General features: G+C 38.4%; 1 protein-coding gene across 4 annotated transcripts in view; it reads right to left on the bottom strand.

Moving 5' to 3' along the window:
* Positions 1 to 21,034, bottom strand: part of RUNDC3B (RUN domain containing 3B) — a 198,491-nt gene that overhangs the window by 161,849 nt on the left and 15,608 nt on the right. For 2 of the 4 annotated variants that reach the window (XM_066354315.1, XM_066354313.1), the window contains one exon: positions 12,245 to 12,311. The exons of the other annotated variants lie outside the window; for them this stretch is intronic. The gene's annotated coding sequence lies outside the window, so the exon portion shown is untranslated. The remainder of the gene's footprint in view (positions 1 to 12,244; positions 12,312 to 21,034) is intronic. 4 annotated transcript variants of the gene reach the window in all.

Raw genomic sequence — 21,034 nt, 5'->3', positions numbered from 1 at the left:
CCCAGCATTCCCACCAGGTGGTGATTCTCCGCCCATCTGGGGCATTGCTCCATTGCAACCAGAGCCATTCTAGCGCCTGAGGCAGAGGCCATGGAGCCATCCTCAGTGCCTGGGCCAACTTTTCTCCAATGGAGCCTTGACTGCAGGAGGGGAAGAAAGAGACAAAAAGAAAGTAGAGGAGGAAGGATGGAGAAGCAGATGTGCGCTTCCTCTGTGTGCCCTGTCCGGGAATTGAACCTTGGACTTCCACACACTGGGCTGACACTCTACCACTGAGTTAACTGGCTAGCGCTCTCTGTTAATACTTTTTTAGTGAGGTATTAAAATCCCCTACTATTATAGTATTGCTGTTGATTTTGCCCTTTATGTCCATCAGAATCTGCTTTATATGTATATATTTAGGTGCTACTATATTAGGCGCATAGATATTTACAATGGTTATATCCTCCTGTTGGATTGCTCCCTTTTTCATTATGTAGTGACCTTCTTTATCCCTTATTATAGCCTTTGTTTTAAAGTCTATTTTGTCATATATAAGTAATGCTTCCCCAGTTTTGTTTTTTTTTCATTTCTATTTGCATGAAAAACTTTTTCCATCCCTTCACTTTCTGTCTATGTCTTTTGTTCTGAGGTGGGTCTCTTGTAGACAGCATATGTACAGGTCCTGTTTTCTTATACGTGCAGCTACCCTATGTCTTTTTATTGGAGTACTTATTTATTGCCATTTTATTCTTTAAATCTACAATCCCCTTTTTCTCGATTTCTTTTATTTTTTCTTTGCTCTTTTTATATCAGATACCTTAACATTTCTTGCAGTACTGATTTGGTTGCAATGAATTCCTTGAGTTTTTGTTTGTCTGGGAAGCTTTTCATTTATCCTTCCATTTTAAATGATAGCCTTGCTGGATAAAGAAGTCTCGGTTGTAGGTTCTTGTTTTGCAACCCTTTGAATATTTCTTGCCAATCCCTTCTGGCCTCAAGTGTTTCTGTTGAGAAGTCAGATGTCATCCTTATAGGGGCTCTTCTGTAATTAACTGCTTTTCTCTTGCAGCTTTTAGTATTCTTTCTTTGTCTCTTAGCTTTGGTACTTTAATTATGATGTGTCTTGGTGTAGGCCTCCTTGGGTTCCTCTTTAATGGGACTCTCTGTGCTTCTTGAACTTGTGTGACATTTTCCTTCATCAGTTTAGGGAAATTTTCAGCTATGATTTCTTCAAATAGTTTCTCATGTTGTCACAGAGCTCTCTTATAGTTTCCTCAGTCTTTTTGAGCCTCTTTTCTTTCTGCTCTGCTTTTCTGCTTTCATTTATTTCATTTATCTTGTCCTCTAAATTGCTGATTCAATCCTCAGCTTACTGAGGATTCCTTCTAGTGCATTCTTCATTTCTGATGTTGTATTTGTCATTTCTGACTGGTTCTTTTTTATAATTTCAATGACCTATTTGATGCTTGCTATCTCTTGATTTAGGTGCTCATTATGTCCATCCATTGTTGCTTTAAGTTCCTTGAGCATCCTAAAAATCATTATTTTAAACTCTGCATCTGGTAGTTTACTTCCATTTCATTTAGTTCTTTTTCTGGGGATTTCTCTTGTTGATTCATTTGGGTCATATTTCTTTGCCCATTTTGTCTGTGTATTAGGTAGCACTGCTTGACTTTGAAATTTTTGTGGTGTTTTTACAGGAAGATGGGCTAAGTGGTATTGACCTCCAGGCTACCTGTTTTTCTTAGTCTAGGAATGCTTCTTGAGGGTACTATTATTCTTCCTGTTGTATGTGAGTATTGAATTCAGTTGTTCCTTTCGTGGGTACAGTTATCCCTTCCAGCTGACTGGCTCTAAGGGTCAACCTTGATCATGTGTGTAATGATCACACTGTGTAATGACTGTCCTGTTGGGAATTTTTATTCTCCACAGTGTCTGGTGCCTGCTAGACTCATTCATTGGGCGTGCTGCTTGTGTAGGTAGCTGAGTCTAGGTTTGTTGCTGTCTGCCACCCACTACCGGTTATGTTGGCTCTAGAGCCTCTTGGGTTGGCATCAGCTGTTGTTTGTAACTTGGTGTGGGCTACCTGTCTGCAGCTAATACACTTTTTGCTGTTTGTGTCAGCGTTTTCTATGCCTGGGTAGTGTGGAAGGGGCTAAGACATGTATAATGATAGCTTTCTCTTGCTTAGAGATGACAGCAGTTCCATAAGAGCCCCAAGCTCCATAAGATTTGTCTCCACTTTTCAGCTGCTCCTTCTCCTCTTGCAGCTACTTGGTCTTCCCTCAGAGTCTTCTGTAGAAAGACTGGAGTGTGGGCTCAGACTAGCCTCACCCAACCAACCCCTCTACACACTGCACACTTCATGGGTTAGAGCAGCTGAGGTTGTGAATACTATGTTAGGGGTACCCTCTACTTCAGGGGTCTATTGGTTAGGAGCTCAGTATGGGGAATGTGGCCCCTACTTCAGAGCCTAATTTCTCAGCCACTGCTGGATGCTTCAATTTTATTTCTCCCCAACAAGGTGAGCATCAGGTACAGATCAAGTGTGGCCGTCATTCCCCTCTGAAGAAGTTCTAAAAGCTAGTGAGACCCTGGTTTCAGGGAGGAAGACTGAGACAGTCCTCTCCTGAGGCTGAGTGTGCCTCCCAGAAGGTGGCTAAGCCCCTCGACCAGATCCAACAATACGCTCACAGGGACCCACACATTAAATGTCCATGCTCTAAGCCTCTCTCTCTTCCTGTGGAATCTAGCCCAGTAGGATGGGATATCCAGCACCTAGGCTGGCTGGCTATGAAGCTCCACCCTATTCAATGCACATGTGCCACTGTGCCGGTGCTGATCACAGAGAGCAGAACTTGCCTCTGCTGGGCCAGGTGTGAGGAGCCCTTCCTTAGGATACCACTCTAGCAAGGGTTGTTAGGTCCTGAACCAGTGCTTTCTGCAGCTCGCCACTGGATGTGCCAGCCCTGGGCCTCCCTTGCAGAAACCCGTGCAGACCACTGGGAGAAACTGCTCGTGACTGGCCCTCAGTAACCTTCTTGGAGCTACAAGCAATCCAGAGTTTGTGGCTGCTTCTACTGGGCCCAAGTGCACATGGAAATACCACCTGCCCCGCCTGTGTTACCAGACAGAGTGGCAGACAGAGCCAGAGGTCTTTGAGTGGGCGGAAAGCCCGCCTGATTATGCTAGCAGCTCTGACTGACTGAGCCTTACCCAGAGCCCTGTGCTGAGTGGAAATAGAGTGGGGAGTTGCCAGCTCTTTGAGCCTCTTACTATCCAGGCAGAGGCAGCAGCAACCCCATAGCTGGATTATCAGGCTACTAATTGAGGAAGGAAAGACTAGGAGAAAGGCTCCAGGAACACGGACTCTCTCACTGTCGGAGCCTATAAATGCTAATGAGCCTCGACTGCCAACGAGACTAAAGCACAATACATGACATTGCCATAGAGACTTATCAACTGCAAACCTCTACCTGAGCGTGCCAAAGGGGCAGAACCCGGGGTACAGAGTCACCGACCAGGAAGAGGGAGAGAAAAGAAAAACCAAGAAGATAACCTCTCAAAATCAAGAATAATCTGCAGACTTTATAACCTATCCCATTTTATTATATTTGTTCGTTTGTTTCTCTTATCTTCATTCTTGATACTTTTTTTCCTCCTCCAATTTGGCCGATTAACTCTCTGCAGGTCTTACTCTCTCCTCTCCTTGAACTACACTACCCATAAGTGTTACATCTCCCATTATCTTTTCTCTTCTCTTCCTTTCTCTCTATGAGGGTTGCACTCCAAAACCCTTAACTCTCTCTCTCTCTCCTTTCTTTTTTCTTCTTTTAGTGGTTCCCTCTTTTTTTCTCTCTCTCTCTTTCTTTTCTCCCTCTATATTAGTTTCTTCCTTTCTCCTTTACATCTCCTCTCATTCAAACCTCAATAACAAACAAATTATCTTATCTGGGACTCAAACTTATGTTTGTGGCATTTTGGGGGGTTTTTACTTCACCTTTTTAACTCACTAGCAGTGCTCCCATCCCTGGCTCTCCATTTTATCTAGTTCTTGTTCCACTAAATACAATAGTAATTTTTTAATTTGTCCCCCCATTTTTCCGTTTTCCTCTTATTCCTCTCATCATAACTCTTAGACAACCAACACCTAAAAGCAAATCATTTTATTCTTGACCCAAATTTTTTCCTTATTTGCTTTTTGTGGGTCCATACGCTTTTTTTTTCTTTCTTTTTTTTTTTTTGTTTTTCTTTTTTTTTTTTGCCCCTTTATTACTTTTCCCCAATTCAGGCCCTCCATCACAGGCATTGTTTGTTATAATTCACAGTTCACCACAAGATTTTCTCAAGAAAGAGGGGAGAGGAGAGGAGAGGAAAAAAGGAGGGGGGGAATAATTTCCTTTTTTAAAAATTTTTATTTTATTTTATTTTTCTTTATTTCATTATTAATTTAAAAAAAAAAAACTCTTTTCGATTTTTTATTTTTTTTATTATTTTTTTAACTTTTTATTCTTTATTAAATCTCATTAATACTATCAACAAAACCACCCTCAGATGCCATTAAGGAAGAGAAAATCGAATATCATGGATACAAAAGAAAGAGAGGTAACACAGCTAGATGAGGAAAAATCTATGGAGAAAAAATTTTAATATATTGGAAACCTTGGAGTTAAATGACAGAGAATTCAAGATAGAAATCCTAAAAATCCTCCAAGATATACAAGAAAACACAGAAAGGCAATTTAGGGAGCTCAGAAAACAACTCAATGAACACAAAGAATATATGTCCAAGGATATTGAAACTATAAAAACAAATCAAACAGAGATGAAAAACTCAATTCACGAGCTGAAAAACGAAGTAACAAGCTTAGCTAATAGAACAGGTCAGATAGAAGAGAGGATTAGTGAAATAGAAGACAAGCAACTTGAGGCACAACAGAGAGAAGAAGAAAGAGACTCAAAAATTAAAAAAAATGAGATAGCCCTACAAGAATTATCTGACTCCATCAAAAAGAATAACATAAGAATAATAGGTATATCAGAGGGAGAAGAGAGAGAAAATGGAATGGAGAACATACTCAAACAAATAATAGATGAGAACTTCCCAAGCCTGTGGAAAGAACTAAGGCCTCAAGTTCAAGAAGCAAACAGAACTCCGAGTTTTCTTATCCCCAACAAACCTACTCCAAGGTATATCATAATGAAATTGACACAAACCAACAGCAAAGAAAAAATTCTCAAGGCAGCCAGGGAAAAGAAGAATACAACATATAAAGGAAGGCCCATTAGATTATCATCAGATTTCTCAGCAGAAACTCTACAAGCTAGAGGAGAGTGGACCCCAATATTTAAAGTCCTGAAAGAGAGGAACTTTCAGCCACGAATACTATACCCATCAAAGCTATCCTTCAAATATGAAGGAGAAATAAAAACATTCACAGATACAGAAAAGATGAGGGAATTTATCATCAGAAAACCCCCACTCCAGGAATTACTAAAGGGGGTTCTCCAATCAGATACAAAGAACAAAAAAAAACAGAGCCACAAGTAAAAGCTCCAAGAAGAACACAATAAAACCAAATTTAAACTGTGACAACAAAAAGAAAGGGGGGGAGAAGATGGAGATTAACAGTAGCAAAGGACGATGGAGTGCAAAAGTACTCACAAAATAGTTCGCTACAATGAACAGGGTAGGGACCCTTTTCATTACTCAAAGGTAACCACCATTGAAAAAACCACCACAGAAGCACATGAGATAAAAAAGATAGCAACAGAGGAAAGATGTATGGAATACAACCAAATAAAAACAAAAGATAGAAAAACGAAAGAGAAGGATCAAACAAGACACAAAACTAACAGAAAGCAAGATATAAAATGGCAATAGGGAACTCACAAGTATCAATAATTACACTAAATGTAAGTGGATTAAACTCACCAATAAAAAGGCACAGAGTAGCAGAATGGATTAAAAAAGAAAATCCAACTGTATGCTGCCTACAGGAAACTCATCTAAGTAACAAGGATAAAAACAAATTCAAAGTGAAAGGCTGGAAAACAATACTCCAAGCAAATAACATCCAAAAAAAAGCAGGTGTAGCAATACTCATATCGGATAATGCTGACTACAAGACAGGAAACGTACTCAGTGACAAAAATGGCCATTTCATAATGGCTAAGGGGACACTGAATCAAGAAGACATAACAATTCTTAATATATATGCACCAAACCAAGGAGCACCAAAATATATAAGACAGCTACTTACTGATCTTAAAACAAAAACTGACAAAAACACAATCATACTTGGAGACCTCAATACACCGCTGACGGCTCTAGATCGGTCATCCAAACAGAGAATCAACAAAGACATAGTGGCCTTAAACAAAACACTAGAGCACCTGGATATGATAGACATCTACAAGACATTTCATCCCAAAGTGACTGAGTATACATTTTTCTCCAGTGTACATGGATCATTCTCAAGAATTGACCATATGTTGGGCCACAAAAACAACATCAGCAAATTCAGAAAAATTGAAGTTGTACCAAGCATATTTTCTGATCATAAAGCCTTGAAACTAGAATTCAACTGCAAAAAAGAGGAAAAAAATCCCACAAAATGTGGAAACTAAACAACATACTTTTAAAAAATGAATGGGCCAAAGAAGAAATAAGTGCAGAGATCAAAAGATATATACAGACTAATGAAAATGACAATACGACATATCAGAATCTATGGGATGCAGCAAAAGCAGTGATAAGAGGGAAGTTCATATCACTTCAGGCATATATGAACAAACAAGAGAGAGCCCAAGTGAACCACTTAACTTCCACCTTAAGGAACTAGAAAAAGAAGAACAAAGACAACCCAAAACCAGCCGAAGAAAGGAGATAATAAAAATCAGAGCAGAAATAAATGAATTAGAGAACAGAAAAACTATAGAAAAAATTAATAGAACAAGGAGCTGGTTCTTTGAAAAGATCAACAAAATTGACAAACCCTTGGCAAGACTTACCAAGGAAAAAAGAGAAAGAACTCATATAAACAAAATCCAAAATGAAAGAGGAGAAATCACCACGGACACCGTAGATATACAAAGAATTATTGTAGAATACTATGAAAAACTTTATGCCACTAAATTCAACAACCTAGAAGAAATGGATAAATTCCTAGAACAATACAACCTTCCTAGACTGAGTCAAGAAGAAGCAGAAAGCCTAAACAGACCTATCAGTAGAGAAGAAATAGAAAAAACCATTAAAAACCTCCCCAAAAATAAAAGTCCAGGCCCTGACGGCTATACAAGCGAATTTTATCAAACATTCAAAGAAGACTTGGTTCCTATTCTACTCAAAGTCTTCCAAAAAATTGAAGAAGAAGCAATACTTCCAAACACATTTTATGAGGCCAACATAACCCTCATACCAAAACCAGGCAAGGATGGCACAAAAAAAGAAAACTACAGACCAATATCTTTAATGAATACAGATGCTAAAATACTAAACAAAATACTAGCAAATTGAATACAACAACATATTAAAAAAAATAATACATCAGGATCAAGTGGGATTCATCCCAGAATCTCAAGGATGGTTCAACATATGTAAAACGGTTAATGTAATACACCATATCAACAAAACAAAGAACAAAAACCACATGATCTCATCAATAGACGCAGAAAAGGCTTTCGATAAAATATAACACAATTTTATGTTTAAGACTCTCAACAAAATGGGTATAGAAGGAAAATATCTCAACATGATAAAGGCCATATATGATAAACCATCAGCTAACATCATATTAAATGGCACCAAACTGAAGGCTTTCCCCCTTAAATCAGGAACAAGACAGGGTTGTCCACTCTCTCCACTCTTATTTAATGTGGTACTAGAGGTTCTAGCCAGAGCAATCAGACAAGACAAAGAAATAAAAGGCATCCATATCGGAAAAGAAGAAGTAAAGGTATCACTTTTTGCAGATGATATGATCCTATACATCGAAAACCCCAAAGAATCCACAAAAAGACTACTAGAAACAATAAGCCAATACAGTAAGGTCGCAGGATACAAAATTAACATACGGAAGTCAATAGCCTTTCTATATGCCAACAATGAAACAACTGAGAAGGAACTCAAAAGAATAATCCCCTTCACGATTGCAACAAAAAAAATAAAATACTTAGGAATAAACATAACAAAGAATGTAAAGGACTTATATAATGAAAACTATAAACCATTGTTAAGGGAAATCGAAAAAGATATAATGAGATGGAAGAATATACCTTGTTCTTGGCTAGGAAGAATAAATATAATCAAGATGGCTATATTACCCAAAGCAATATACAAATTTAATGCAATTCCCATCAAACTTCCAATGACGTTTTTTAAAGAAATAGAGCAAAAAATCATCAGATTTATATGGAACTATAAAAAACCCCGAATAGCCAAAGCAATCCTAAAGAAAAAGAATGAAGCTGGGGGCATTACAATACCTGACTTCAAACTATATTATAGGGCCACAACAATCAAAACAGCATGGTCTTGGCAGAAAAATAGACAATCAGACCAATGGAACAGAATAGAAAGTCCAGAAATAAAACCACATATATATAGTCAAATAATTTTTGATAAAGGGGCCAACAACACACAATGGAGAAAAGAAAGCCTCTTCAATAAATGGTGCTGGGAAAACTGGAAAGCCACATGCAAAAGAATGAAACTGGACTACAGTCTCTCCCCCTGTACAAAAATTAACTCAAAATGGATCAAAGATCTAAACATAAGACCTGAAACAATTAAGTACATAGAAGAAGACATAGGTACTCAACTCAGGGACCTGGGTTTTAAAGAGCATTTTATGAATTTGACTCCATAGGCAAGAGAAGTGAAGGCAAAAATTAATGAATGGGACTACATCAGACTAAGAAGTTTTTGCTCAGCAAGAGAAACTGATAACAAAATAAACAGAAAGCCAACTAAATGGGAAATGATTTTTTCAAACGACAGCTCAGATAAGGGCCTAATATCCAAAATATACAAAGAACTCATAAAACTCAACAACAAACAAACAAACAATCCAATAAAAAAATGGGAAGAGGATATGAATAGACACTTCTCCCAGGAAGAAATACAAATGGCCAACAGATATATGAAAAGATGCTCATCTTCTTTAGCTATTAGAGAAATGCAAATCAAAACTGCAATGAGATACCACCTCACACCTGTTCGATTAGCTGTTATTAGCAAGACAGGTAATAGCAAATGTTGGAGAGGCTGTGGAGAAAAAGGAACCCTCATACCTGTTGGTGGGAATGTAAAGTAGTACAACCATTATGGAAGAAAGTATGGTGGTTCCTCAAAAAACTGAAAATAGAACTACCTTATGACCCAGCAATCCCTCTACCGGGTATATATCCCAAAAACTCAGAAACATTGATACGTAAAGACACATGCAGCCCCATGTTTATTGCAGCATTGTTCACAGTGGCCAGGACATGGAAACAACCAAAAAGCCCATCAATAGATGACTGGATAAAGAAGATGTGGCACATATACACTATGGAATACTACTCAGCCATAAGAAATGATGACATTGGAACATTTACAGCAAAATGGTGGGATCTTGATAACATGATACGAAGCGAAATAAGTAAATCAGAAAAAACCAGGAACTGTATTATTCCATACGTAGGTGGGACATAATAGTGAAACTAAGAGACATTGATAAGAGTGTGGTGGTTACAGGGGGGAGGGGGGAATGGGAGAGGGAAAGGGGGTGGGGAGGGGCACAAAGAAAACAAGATAGAAGGTGACAGAGGACAATCTGACTTTGGGTGGTGGGTATGCAACATAATTGAATGACAAGATAACCTGGACTTGTTATCTTTGAATATATGTATCCTGATTTATTGATGTCACCCCATTAAAAAAATAAAATTAAAAAAAAAAAAAGCAATTTTGAAAGCTAAAAAAAAAAAAAAAAAAGAAAGAAAGAAATACCAGCTGCACACTTAGGCTGGCTTTACCCATTCTGGGCTGGGGGAAGGTCCCCTTCAAAGGTCAAGGTTCCCTGAGTCCAGCCTCCTGCAGCCTCTTTCTGCTGGCTGCTCGTTGGGCTCGGCCACTGAAAAAAATCTCTGCTAGAGTCTAGAGCCTGTGGCAATTCAGGGATTAGGAAGGGTGGTGGGTGTGGCTCCGCCCCTTGGCCCCAGGTGTCAGTCTGTCCAGGCTTTTTTCAGAGACCTCAGGGGGGTGTGGCCCCAGGAATCTGGTGAGTGTGGCCTCTGAGACCCAGAGCTGTGGTCTGCCGGCATTCCAGACAGTTTCTACTGAGTCTCCTGTGAGGTGGAATTATCAGTTTTAGACCTGGGAACATGTTGGAAAAAGCTTCGGCCCCAACACCAGAAAACTGAGTCATTGATGCACCCCCTACTTCCTGGCCTCTCAGAACGACCTGTCGCCATCACTGGGGTAGGAGAGACTCCCAAGGGTGCAGCAGTTGCTTTTCCCCAGGCTGATGCCGCTCAGAGGGGATGATCTGCCCAAGAAAGATGGTGGTTGCAGTATTGGAGAATGACTCAGCACGGGCATTCCGGTGACTGTCCCCCACAGTGTCTCTCCCTGGGCCTCCAACTTTACACCTTCATCATGAAACTCCAATCCTCTCTGCTCTCCCTTCACCAGAGCCCCAGGTAAGTGGTATGAATGAGATTTCCTGCATGGGCCCTTTAAGACGGAGTCTGTGTCTCAAAAATTTCAGTCTCTTTCTCGCAGACAGAAACCCTGTTCTTTTTATCTCCAAATGCTGTTTGGGTGCCTCTTCTAGGCTCTGGAGCTCTAGGCGGGGGTTCCGGGCCTGGGGCTGAGCACCCACACCTCTTAGGGCGACCCTCCCCGCAGTGAGAGTCCCTCTGAACCCTCAGCCGCAGCTAGCTCCTGGGAGTGGGGCAGCCTTTTCCACGTCTCCGCCCTTCCTACCAGTCTCGGTGTGACTTCTTCTGTGATGCTTGGTTATAGATTCCTCTCCTTTTAGTCCAAAGTTGGTTTTTCAAGATGACTGTTCTTAAATTAATTGTAATCCAGTTTTATCCTGGGAGGTGGCTGTTGGAACATCCACCTATTCCATCACCATCTTGGACTATCAATGACCATTTTAAGTATAAAATAATGATATACTGAAAGGTAGTTTATTATTTCATGCATTTAATACTTAAATAACAACAATAAAAGAGGTGTACAAAACTAGATTATGTTATAAAAAAGTTTTATAATATTAATAAAAAACATTAAATAATACTTTAAACCAGTGGTCCCCAGCCTTTTTTGGGCCACAAACCAGTTTAATGTCAGAAAATATTTTCACGGACCAGCCTTTAGGGTGGGATGGATAAATGTATCACGTGACCAAGACAAGCGTCAAGAGTGAGTCTTAGACAGATGTAACAGAGGGAATCTGGTCATTTTTAAAAAATAAAACATCATTCAGACTTAAATGTAAATAAAACGGAAATAATGTAAGTTATTTATTCTTTCTCTGTGAACCGGTACCAAATGGCCCACGAACTGGTAACGGTCCATGGCCCGGAGGTTGGGGACCACTGCTTTAAAACAATAAAACTGCTAAGCTATTTCTAATGACAGTTTGTCACCCCCTGGTTGTTTGGCATATATTTACATTATATGTTTGTTTACTGAAGTAACAAACGTGAAAGAATTAAGATGTATTTCATCAATGATATAATGAGTTTTATAAAATAAATAAATAAATATTAAAAGCATAGTTCTGTCAAAATTTTTCATCTATGGATGGAATGACTATTACCATGGGCACTTAGAATACACAATCATGCAGATGAACGTTAAAAAAGAATAAAGAATGTAAATTTGTGATTTCCACATTGGGCAGCTGCCCAGGCACCCACCTTAGAGAGAACTCTGATTACAAGTGCCATTTTAACAACCGGTTTGCCAAACTCAACAAAAAATTAAGTATTGGTTCTGCCGACCTGGTGTGAACCAGCTAAATCCTATCACTGTATGTCTAGTGATAAAAGGAGGTAAATAAAATTCAGAAGTTCAGAGTGTTGAACATTTATGTTACGAAGTCACCCAGAATTGTGGCTGAATTCAGAATACACAATAGCTGCTATGTTATTTTGAATAATTTAGGGGAAGTAAATAGGAGATTAGTAAATGATGGTACTGTCAAATTATCTAAAACTCCAGGACTAAGAGAAAATTATGTTGGTATGCTTGCTTTTTTACCTGATGGTGGAGAAATAATGGTCTAGAAGTGACGACAGAAACCAGGTTGGACACTATTCATCTGTCCCTGTGGTACGAAAGGGGTAAAAATATTTAAAAACAAAACAAAAACATCCGTTTGAAAGTACAAGGGAAGTGGAGCCATGAGGGGCGATCCAGGTTTCCGTTCAGGAAAAAGGGTGGGGTGGCCACTCACAAGTAGAGACTAGAAGGTAGCATTGGCCACAGAGCTAAAGTTCCAGAGGGCATCCTGGAAGTGGGTAGCAGACAGGGTCATGGTCAAGACAGTACAAAACTTGTTGGTGTAATAGGGAATGGCTGGTGTGACATTACAGGCTAATTGGTGAGACAGCCAATTCTCACAAATTGTTTTTTGTAAAAATGTTTACTCTTTGGGTAATCAAAGACTGATCAAAACAAGGTATAGTTGGTCTTACAATTTCTTTAAGGAGAGCAATATAGGCCCATACATCTGAAGAGGGCTTTTTCTTTCTTTTCCTTTCCTTTCCTTTTGGAGAGGGGGTTAATAAACCAAAACTTACAGACTCCAGACACTACATGGAATAATATCATCAATTTATCTTCAGAGCCATTCTCTAAAGCAGGGACTGTTATATTCTGCCATTTACAAACAAGGAAACAAAGACTTAGGTTAAGTAACTTGCAGAAAGTCACACAGTTAAGTGTCAGAGCCCAGATTAAAATATTGATCTTTTAAATACAAAATAGATCTATTAGATCCATTATTTTTCCTAACCTGTTTTATTGCTTTTTTTTTTTTTTGAGAAAATAATTCTAGGTGAGTCTTAAACACAGTACCTCTGCTTTTCATACATAGTGCATAAGAATCAAGGAGAGGGTTCTGACTGACTTGCTCAGTGAATGGAGCGTCAGCCCAGCATGTGGCCATCCTGGGTTCGATCAGGGCACACATGCACACATGAGAAGCAACCATCTGCTTCTCTTCTCCTTCCTCTCCCCACTTTCTCGTTCTTCCCATTTTGCAGCTAGTGGTTTGATTGGTTTGAACGTCAGCTTCAGGCACTGAGAATAGCTCGATTGATTCAAGCCTCTGCCCAAGATGGGGGTTACCAGGTGGATCCCAGTTGGAGTGTGTGCAGGAGTCTGTCTCTGTGTCACTCCTCCTCCCATTTAAAACAAATCAAAACAAACCCAAGAATCAAGAAGGGTTGCATATGATGACCAATTGCATCATTTGTGGAATGTAGTCTCTAAGAGAATTAAGAGGCCTCCATAATACTTTCTAAAACTGTGGAATGAGACTGACCAGGTGGTGGCGTAGTGGTGGTATGCTGAGGACCCAGGTTCAAAATCCTGAGGTTGCTGGCTTGAGCAAGGGGTCATTGGCTTGGCTGGAGCCCTCTGGTCAAGGCACATATGAGAAAGCAATCAGTGAACAACTAAAGTGCCACAACTATGAGTTGATGCTTCTCATCTCTCACTCTTCCTCTGTCTCTGTGAACTTTTAGCATGTTTTCAATTATGTTATCATAAACAGCATTAGCACTGCAATATCTGCATATCCATGATTATTATTTCAAGATAAATTATTGCATTCAATTTTGGATTAATTTTTTTTTTAATTTTTAAAAATTTTTTTAGTGAGAGTAGGGGAGGCAGAGATAAACTTCTGCATATGTCCCAACAGGGATCCACCTGGCAGCCCATCTGGGGCCCTTACTCTGTTGCAACTGGAGCCATTTTTTAGTGCTTGAGGCGGAGGTCATGAAGGCATCTTCAGCATCCTGTGCAAACTCACTCTAATCAAGCCATGGCTGCAGGAGGGGAGGAGAAGAGGGAGAGAAAGAGAGAGAGAAGCAAGAGGGGCAAGTTTGGAGAAGCAAATGAGCACCTCTCCTGTGTGCCCTGAATGGGAATTGAAACCCAGAACATCCACAGGCTGGTCCAATGTTCTACCACTGAGCCAGCAGGCCATGGCCATGGCCTACATATGGTTTTGAATAAGAAAGTATGTTGAGCCAAAAGATATGAAAAATTTTAATAAATGCAAATCAAATTTTCTCTAGAGATGTCTTATCAATTTACATTTCTATTTTCAGTACACAGGAGCATTTTCCTACACCCTTGCTCACTCAGAACTACCACTGTTTTTGCTCTTTCTCCATATAATAAACAAAGAGCAATATCTTATTTATATTTTTATCAGTAGCAAAATTGTATATTTATTTCATGTGCTTATTGGTCTCATATTTTGTCTTTCAGTTTTACATATTCATATCTTTTGCCTATATTTCCCAAAAAAGAATGTCTTTTTTATAGTGGCTTATATTCATATTGGTCTACTCTACTGTATGTAAGGCAAATACATTTTCTAGGTTGTTGTTGCCATGTTTGTGGTACCTATTGAGTTCTTGTATATAGAGACCTTGCAAATGTTTTACATAAATTAGTCCTTTCTTTGATTGGTTTTTCCTTTGGTCAAAACTTTAGAAAGGCTTTTTGCTACCCCCAACATTATACAGATATTTTTTTGTTTCTTTTTTTATATCAAAACCAATTCCTCTATTGTTCTCATTTAAAAACATGTTCCTGCCCTGGCAGGTTGGCTCAGGGGTAGAGCGTCGGCCTGGCGTGCGGGGGACCCGGGTTCGATTCCCGGCCAGGGCACATAGGAGAAGCGCCCATTTGCTTCTCCATTCCCCCCCCCCCTCCTTCCTCTCTGTCTCTTTCTTCCCCTCCCACAGCCAAGGCTCCATTGGAGCAAAGATGGCCCGGGTGCTGGGGATGGCTCCTTGGCCTCTGCCCCAGGCGCTAGAGTGGCTCTGGTCGCGGCAGAGCGACGCCCCCTGGTGGGCAGAGCGTCGCCCCTGGTGGGCGTGCCGGGTCGGCGCATGCGGGAGTCTGTCTGACTGTCTCTCCCCGTTTCCAGCTTCAGAAAAATACAAAAAAAAACCAAAAAAAAAACCACGTTCCTGTAAAAACTTACATGCACTCGGGCTCCAAGCAGACAGCTATTACATACATTATGTTTAGCATCTGGCATGTCGTTGTTAGTATTTAATATACATTTTTTGAATGAAAAAGTGTTCATCTACATGAAATTCATGAAGCTGTGAAATTAGAATATAATTTTTTTCCCAAATGATGAGCCATTTGTCCAATTCTACTTATTAAATGATCCATCTTCTGCATACTAATTTGAAATATTAAATTTATCATGTGATAATTTTTATTTTTATTTTATTTTATTTTTTTGTATTTTTCTGAAGCTGGAAACGGGGAGAGACAGTCAGACAGACTCCCGCATGTGCCTGCCCGGGATCCACCCGGCACGCCCACTAGGGGCGACGCTCTGCCCACCAGGGGGCGATGCTCTGCCCCTCTGGGGCATCGCTCTGCCGCGACCAGAGCCACTCTAGCGCCTGGGGCAGAGGCCAAGGAGCCATCCCCAGCGCCTGGGCCATCTTTGCTCCAATGGAGCCTTGACTGCGGGAGGGGAAGAGAGAGACAGAGAGGAAGGAGGGGGGGTGTGGAGAAGCAAATGGGTGCCTCTCCTATGTGCCCAGGCCGGGAATCGAACCCGGGTCCCCCGCACACTAGGCCGACGCTCTACCGCTGAGCCAACCGGCCAGGGCCGATAATTTTTAAATAGTAATTTTGTTTGTAATAAAGAGCTGTGCTCATGATAATAAATCTACAGAGACAACTAACATAAATGTATTGCAGTATCTTTCCTGGTATTTCTCCAGATATACAATAGAGATATATGTACTTAATCTTATCGGGATGGACTCATGCTACACACACTTGATGTATATATTTACCATCTGTTGCTGTTTATAGGGCGGATAGGGAAAGCCCAGGCCCAGATAGAATTTTTCACTCAGTCACTGGCTTCTGTCCTCCTCAGGAGAGCCCCCATCATGTACTTCTCATAGTTGGAGTCTATGTACTCCGGGAGCAGCTGGATGGCCTGAACCAGACTGCGGTGTCCAGCAACCCAGCGTCATGGCCACCATGCTGGTTTTTCGCGCTCCAAGTGGTGGGGTTTTTGTGGAGCTGGTTTGTAAAATATGATCTCTCATCTAAGTACACACACACACACACACACTTTTTTTTAAGTTGGTGAATTTTTATAGTTTTTCTTATAGAGTTCGAGATTGATATTATGACTAGATGTTTTTCTTCCATTATGTTTCTAACTAGTTATAATTTTGGCCTAGGGAAGTCATTCATTGTTACATAATTACCTTCCTAGCAGTACTTATTATTTTTAATAGTTTTTCAGTAGACTCTCTTAGTTTTACAGGTAAACAGTTATATCATCTGAGTTTACTTATATAGCAGTAATAATATTGAGAGTCACATGGTAAGTGGTCACTAAATATTAGTTATAATTATTATGATTGTTATTATTATATTAGTATATAATCAGAAAGAATAGACTTTCCATGATGAAGTAAGTGGGTTTACATTTTCAGATTTTGGCAAAATCATCTGCAAGTATAAACATGCAGATATGATAGAGATCATTTGGTAAGAGTAACAAAGGATGACTTCTTTTATCAGATATTAAAACACATTATAAAGTATATAAAAGCATAGTATAAAATAGCAAGATACTACTCAAAAACAGAAAGATTAACAGTGAGGTTTAGTGAAGTTATACACAAACCCCTTTAACATCAAGAATTTATTTTTAAAAGAAATCTAAAAATAAAAAAGAATTTATTTTTATAGCTAAAAATGTGTGCATAGCATTCTACAAAGTAATATTTTATCATCTGTCTTGGGCAACTCAAAAAATAATCATCTTGGGAATATTTTGTTAAAGTCTTAAACATTAATTAGAAATGGGTTACTCACAAACTTTAAAAAATTTTATTTTACAGCCTGACCAGGCGGTGGCGCAGTGGATAGAGTGTCGGACTGGAACTCAGAAGACCCAGGTTCGAGACCCCGAGGTTGCCAGCTTGAGTGCAGGCTCATCTGGTTTGAGCAAAGCTCACCAGCTGGACCCAAGGTTGCTGGCTCAAGCAAGGGGTTACTCGGTCTGCTGAAGGCCCGCAGTCAAGGCACATATGAGAAAGCAATCAATGAACAACTAAGGTGTTGCAACGAAAAACTGATGATTGACGCTTCTCATCTCTCTCCATTCCTGTCTGTCTGTCCCTATCTATCCTTCTCGCTGACTCTCTCTCTGAATCTGTAAAAAATAAAATTTATTTTACAATTACAGTTGACATATAATGTTATATTTGTTTCAGGTGTACAACACAATGATTACATATATATGTACCTTAAAAAGTGATCCCTTTGAGAAGTCCAGTTTCCATCTGACACCATACATAGTAATTACAATATTATCGACTACGGTATGTGCCCTATGCTGTTGTTTACATCCTTGTCACTATTATTATAACTGGCAATTTGTACTTCTTAATCCCTTTCACCTCTATAACCCACACAAACTTCTAAATAGGATTTGAAGTCATGATGTCAGGAATATCAAAACATAATGCTTCAATTCTTCCTGTAGATAACTAAATGAGACTTATCTTTCCTAAAATAATTTTCAAGAAAATTTCTCCTGATAGAGCCATCAAGTCAAGAGAATTAAAACACTTTTTTGTATCAATTTATGTCCAGAGCTGAATTTTTTTAATGCAAATTTAAAATATATCAAAGTGGCAATAATAATAACAGTAGCTCCTTGTATGTTGAGGGTCAATTTAATCATATATTGATACATTTATTCAAAGGACTTACTGTCATTTGGGTTAATAATAATAGTTAATATCCTCTACTTGCTTGATCCTCATTTAAACCAGAGTATTTTAAATGTTTTAGGAATTTTTTATTATTTGAAGTTAGTTCTCGACCCTAAAAACAGAAAATATATTTATAATGTGATGAAAGGGAGAAAACCTGATTGATATTTATGTACTGAGGCTTACAACATTTCCTAGTATATAGCGTTTCAAAGTGCATGTGTGACCTTGCATTACAAAGCATCAGATCAAATAAAGATATGCTTCAAGGTAAAATGGTGTATTGAGTAAGAAGAGGGTTGCAATCTAAAATAAACTAAGATTTGTTAAAAGTCAGCCAGTTTATAATAACTACTTATATGGTAATGGAAAATTATTTAATTTGGGGTGATGGGTATATAACATAATTAGCATTTCAAATGTTATAGAAAGGTCTCCCTGAAACCTATGTACTTTTATTGATCAATGTCACCCTGTTAAAGTTAATTTTCTAAATAAAATTTTAAAAATATATAGTAATTTTGGTTTTGCCTTTATTTTTATTACTTGTTTATTTCTTTTCTCTCCTGCTACGCTGTAAATTCACTAAGGAGCGAGCTACATCTTATCTGCTTCTATAATCCCCCAAAGCCTCTTCTCAATGTAGGGATTTTGTATATATTGGTTAAAAATAATTAATAAGATTGAGCTGTGTGTTTACTCCACTGAGAGTTAACAAAAGGCCTAGAAATTTAGAAGGCAAAGATGGAGAGTTAGTTGCTCTAACAATCCACTTGCTCCTTGCCTCTGATTTCAGTCCCCTCCCATTCATGTTTAAAATTGCCACTAAAGTGACATTTCTAAAGTTGCTTTAAAAAGAAATCTGACCATGAGACTTTCCTAACTAAAACCTTTCAGTGTCTGTCAACTACCCAAATAGTGCAATCCAAACTCTTTTACAAACGAGGTCTTCCAAATTCTGGCTTCTATTACCCTTTTCAACCTTCTCTCTTGCCATCCCTAGTATTACCTAACCAATCTAGATATTGCTATCTTAGCATTTTAAAGGCATGACTTTCTTCACATTTTATATTTGTATAACAAAAATAAACTCACTAATTATTCATTGTATGCTAGGCTATTTTCATAATTATTTCATTTAATTCTTATAAATTCCTTATAAGAGACTGCTTTATCTCCATTATAAAGATGTGGAAATTGAGACCTAGTAGAGTAATATATAGATTCCTTACCTTAGTATGCTCACTTGTCAGTAAAGTTATTAATGTTTTGTCTCTTATATCTTCTTTAAACATTTTCCCTAAACTGGTTTGCCTTTTAACTATTTTTACATTGTTACGTTGTCAAACCATCAAACTTTTCTTTAGTGAGTTTTTTCTATTACTTCTAAATGTAGAAAGTCCTCTTTTATGGTGGCTTGATACAAATCTAATATAGCTAGTGCTCGACTTATGACCACGATTGGTTCTGACAGACCGGTTGTAACATGATTTGGTCGTAAGTTGAGTAGTCTATATGTACAATACTGTGAAATGATGTTATAAAAATCTTTAAGCCATATTTTACCATAATTTTCTTTCATTATTGTTATATATCATAATTTTCTTTGTTAATTTTATGCCATTTGTATCATCTCTACACCATTTTGTTTCTTATTTTTACATTTGTCAGGTTTAAGTAAAACACTGCATTACCAGTACAACTGGTTTAATATTTGCAAAGACAATTTCCTCTTGGTAGACATCTTGGGAGGAGTTTGATGAAAAATATCCAAGACACAAAACACAAATTGCTGTACCGAGTCTGGGATAACAGTTGAAATGGTTCATGTGGAGATGGTAGTGCTGCCAGAAGCTGGTCTGCACTGTCGTTCACCCAGCTAGGCAATGCTTGCGCTGCCAGACATGGAGCAGTTGTGGCTAGCTGGCTAGCGATTGTGGTCGTAAAGTTGAATGGTCATAAGTTGCATAGGTAGTAAGTTGATCAATATTTGTAGTCTCTTTCAATTTACCTCCAGTGTTTTTTTCTGTCTGTTTTAATATACATGGCCAGAATTACCTTGGTAGGTGGTATATGTAAAAAAAAAAATCTAAATGAGTCAGTCTATTATCATACAAATAGCCAATTCTTAAATACACACTATTGAAAAATCCCCTTTCCACCATTACCTGTGATGCTTCTCTTACTATATGTTATTTTCTGATATATAACAATTTATTTCTGAGTTACCTGTTCTGTTCCCTTAATCTGATTATTTAGTTTTGTAAAACTACCACATTGCTTTAACTATACTAAGAAGTGCTATTACTTCCTTAATAGTTTGTCATCAGATTGGATACCTTCCAACCTTCAGATATTAGTATGTGACTTTTATGGATAGAAACTAAGGAACATGTATGCTTCTTTTATGACCAAATTATATTCTATAAATAAACACATTTCAAAGACCTATTATATAGTGACTATTATCTCTTATGTTAATATTTATTATATAGTGACTATTATCTCTTATATTAATATTTGAAACATACTGCTTTAGCACATTCATAAACTGTAGGATATCTGGGAGGCAAGATTTTCACTGACAATCTGATTGCAGAGATTCAGCCAGATAGATAGTGGTATCATTTTATTAAGTGTGTGGGAGTTTATCATTAACTTTTCTGTAAAAAAATCATAGTTACTGTTATCTTCCTTGAGAAAAGGTCTACTCTTGGCTGAAGTTTATTTCTTGCTAAAGTTTTCTTTCTTACTATACATCATGTTTAGGACAGTGGCAATATGAATATTATAGTTGTAAAAACATTGTTTTCCATCAATCCATTAGTGAAAATTATGGGCTTAAGGAATGTCAGAATGTTTGGGGGGGAAAAGAAAAGACCTTAATATATACACATTTATCATTCTCTGTCTTTTCACGTTCTCCCCATTATCCCGATTTCCTCAGACACTTCCTTTGCTTTCTTTAAAGGAAATACTCACATTAATTCTGTAATCCTCTTGATGTAAAAGACTTATTTAGAAAGAATAGATTTTT

Source organism: Saccopteryx leptura, chromosome 12 (assembly GCF_036850995.1).
Source record: "Saccopteryx leptura isolate mSacLep1 chromosome 12, mSacLep1_pri_phased_curated, whole genome shotgun sequence".
Taxonomy (NCBI): Eukaryota; Metazoa; Chordata; class Mammalia; order Chiroptera; family Emballonuridae; genus Saccopteryx; species Saccopteryx leptura.
This window is presented reverse-complemented; position numbering and strand designations above follow the sequence as displayed.